We start from the raw sequence: 4,108 nt of genomic DNA on the forward strand, positions 1-4,108 counted from the left end.
TTCAATTTTCTTTTTCATTTGTTAATTTATCAGTTTGTTATTTTGTTTCTTGTACCTCTTTGTAAATATTGTAAAGTTCTAATAAAGAGTTATATAATAATAATAATAATAATAATAATAATAATACACCACTGAGGTTGGTTTTGGGGGACGAAGATGACATGAAAAATAAGAGATGACCTCTGAACTTTTTTTCCGGCATTATTAAATCTGTCAATTTTGCGATTAGTTTGTTTATTCCATCGTATTTTTCTCCCGATTTTCATTAACCCATAAGAGCCGAACTTTTTTTTGTCTCCGTTGGCTCATATTTAACCGCTTCTAACTCCAGACCGGTACTGAGTAAACATGTTAAATAATATTGAAAACAGTAGGAAATTTTGTTTTCTAACTAATAGACAAATTTCCGATGCTCTCTGATTTGGAGTGACTGAGATATTGGCGAAAAAGAGAGAAGAGTTCGGTCAAGTTTGATGTGACTTTAATGTAGACCACGGCTCTCATGGGTTAATTTTATGGGTCCGATTTTGATGAGGTTTAGCAAACTTTTTTTTTCTAAGAGGTTCGACAGGGGGAGCTGTAACTCCTGAGGTCCTATCGTCCCGAATTTGAAGAGAAAGAAGGAGATCTGTTTAATAATAATAGTGCTTATTTATACTGCTCGCATAGGACTGAAAAGTCCCTTTACTCCAGCAGTAGGCTACTACTATTATTGTGGTCGAATTCTCAAATTATATGAGGATAAATTTCCATACCTCGGCTGGGATTGAACCCACGCCCTCCTATTTACCAGGCGAGCGCCTTGACCACTACACCACCGAGGCAGGTTTAGGATAAAGCTCGCCCTGGGCAGGAATCGAACCCACGAACTGGCGTTTACAAGGTGCGCTACCCTTCAAGCTAACTAGGCCGGTTAGAAAGATGACTTTACAAACCGAATTGTCTCTTTCCCCCTCTTGTATCATCGCCACTGGTAGACTATCATGCTGGTGCAAATTGAAATGAGCTTCAGTTATTTCTGCCACCTCCTCCATCCTCTCCCCCCTCCACTGATTCTCTTCTTCTTCTTCTTCTTCTTCTTCTTCTTCTTCTTCTTCTTCTTCTTCTTCTTCTTCTTCTTCTTCTTCTTGTTCTCCTCCTCCTCTTCTTCTTGTTCTCCTCCTCCTCCGTCCCCTTTTCTCATCTTTCCTCTTCTTTTTGTACATCTTCTAACCCCACTGATCCTCCTCCTCTATCTTCTTCTTCTTCTCCTCCTCCTCCTCTTCTCCATTTTCTCCAGCGGCGACAGATTCGTACTCTTCCTCCTAGCACAGAATGAGACACGGGTTTTGATTATTAATTTTCAGTGGAATAAGAAGATTGAGGTGGAAGAAGAGGAAGAGGAGAAGAAGGAAGAGGAGAATTTGAGGGGAGGGAAATGAAAAAGTGAGAAAAAGGGGATGAGAAGGAGGATAAGAAAGAGGAAAAGGAGATAGAGAGCAGAATCAATGTAAAAATAAGAAGGAAAGAGGAGAAAGTAAAAAGATAATGAGCAGAAAGAGGAGAGAAGGAGGGAAAACATCAGGAGAGGAAGAGGAGGAGAAATAGGAATAGATGAAGAACACGAAGAAGAAAGGAGACGAGAAAAAAGAAAAAGAGGAGGAGAAGGAAGGACACGAATGACATAGGAGGAGCAATAGATGCAGACGAGGAAGATGGGATGGAAGAGGGGGAAGAAGAAGAAAAAGACAGTAAGAGGAAGCGAAGAAGAAGAGGAAAAGGAAGAAGAAGAAAGAAAAGAGGAGGAGGAGGAGGAGTCTATATGAAATTATTTTTCATCACTATACTAGTATACTAAAGTATTCTCGTATCCACAAACCTCCACGAGGCAAAGCGACGAGTTAAAAAATAAAATAAAATAAAAACTCGTGTTGCAAATTTCCGAAAATATAATATAATTATATATATAAAAAAATCACAAGTTGTATGTTTGTTTAGAATCGAATGTACGATAGGAGGTTACATACATTACAATGTTGCATATAGGGCGTTTGAAAAGTCATGCTACGGTGTTGCAAACAGGGTGTATCAAAAAATGCTATAAATTTCAGGATTGTGTTCCTGTGGGAATAATTAAATAACCAATTTCATTCATACCATAGTCCAACATCAAAAATTCTGAAAAGGCTATATAGGCTATACATATACAGAATACATACTTTTCTCTCTAATCCTTTGTCATACCTATGATTTGTTAAAATAAAAGATAGTTTTATTTTTTATTTTCAATAATGATTTAAGAATATTTTATTTTTAGTGATGACAAGACGAGATACCTCTAGTCTTGTTTGGAAATTTACAAGAATAGAAATGGACTTTGTCTCGTCTTGTGGAAAAAATGTGGCACGAGACAGACATCAAATACTTACATGATTTCTTTATTCCCATAATATTATCTTCGTCCCCTTTCTCCTGCTCCTTCTCCAACTACTCTTCTTTTCCTTCTTCTTCTTCTTTCTTTTGTTTTGCTTCTTCCGGTCCTTCTTATATGTAATTATTTCTCTTTCTCCACCTCCTCTTCTTGCTCTTCCTAATTCTCTTCATCCTCCTTTCTCTTCCTTCGATCTCTCTATTTCCTCCCTTTTCTCTCCTTTTACCTTCTTGTTCTCTTTCCATTTCTTTCTTCTTGTAATGTCAGTGTCTCTGGTTTTCTCCCTCTTGCCTTCTCCTTTACCCACTCTGCTGCTTGCTCTTTCTATGTCTTTGTTTCTTCTTCTTCCTCCTCCTTCTTCTTCCTCCACCTTCTTTTTCTTCGTCTTCTTCTTCTCCTCCTCCTTCCTTCTTCTTCCATCTTATTCTTCTTTGTCAACTGCTCTAGAAACGTCAGCATCTCGGGAAACGTGCATTTCAAATTGTGAGGTTTCCCAGATGTTTAGATGTTTCTCTTTTGTGATGTTGGTGTTGTCGCGACCATGACACCAAATAATAAAGTAAAAAAAAAAAAAAACTACAGGGTGTTTCAAAAAGATTTTCTATTTCTTCTAAAGATGTGTCCAAACATAGTTGACCGGCCATCGCGTCGGTCCACCTCGGTCGTCGGTCGTCGGTCCACTTCGATTCTCAAGAAGTTCACATCGATCGACGGCCGTAGACATAGGTTTGATAGAGGTACCTGTAAGAACGGAGGGCCTATCGTCCCGAAATTTAGAGGACAGGATAGGAGAAAGCCAGCCGTTCCAAGAACGAACCTTATCCGTTGAGCATAAAGTTCGCCGCGGGCGGAAATCAAACCTGCACCTTCAGCGCTTACAAGGCAGACGAGCTTCCTCAAATCAAAAAATATTTTGGTTTTGTAGGAAATACTTACTTCAAAGTTTTAGATTCCAAGCTTAGGTATATTATTTATAGGAATACTTAATTCAAAATTTCAGATTCCAAGCTTATGTTCCTGCGCAAACGAGATGTTTTAACACATAGGTAGTTAATGCGTCTAAAAGAAAAAAAAAAGCTTAATTTCGTAGGTATCTGTTAAGAATAAAGCCTCGAGCGGGAATCGAACCAGCAATACCAGCACTTACGTAGTTTTCCTTGAAAACTACACACGGGAAATGGTCTAGGACTCTAGGTTCTAGTCATTCACATGCACATTGCCAACAGCGAATTTCAATATTTTCAACCACCGGTGTAGATCTGTTGAATGAAAAATACAGAAGAAAAACTAATTGTTTCTTATCTTTTCTGTTTTTTTTTTTTTTTTTTTTTTTTTTTTTTTTTGTAAACAAAAAATAGGCTGGCAACAAAGCAATTTAATCGAGACTGTTCCCACTACACACGACACGATTTTTTTCCGAACGACAAGTGGGAACTAAGGGGATTTTTTCATCTTCAATCCACATAGTAAGGCTGTAGATTATTCTCCTTTTGACATGAGAATTGAAGAAGAGAAATTTTTGAATTATTGGAGTAGAAATAACTCCAGACTAGCGATGAGGCGATAGGTTGGGTGGCAGAGAACGAGATATCAGAGATATGGTAGAGCTAGGTACTTAACATTCTAATGAAAGATATATCTCCTCCCCTTCTCATCCTCCTCCTGTAGGAGAAGATGTATCTCATCATTTTCTTCCTC

The sequence above is a fragment of the Diaphorina citri genome, unplaced genomic scaffold (assembly GCF_000475195.1).
Source record: "Diaphorina citri unplaced genomic scaffold, Diaci psyllid genome assembly version 1.1 scaffold367, whole genome shotgun sequence".
Taxonomy (NCBI): domain Eukaryota; kingdom Metazoa; phylum Arthropoda; class Insecta; order Hemiptera; family Psyllidae; genus Diaphorina; species Diaphorina citri.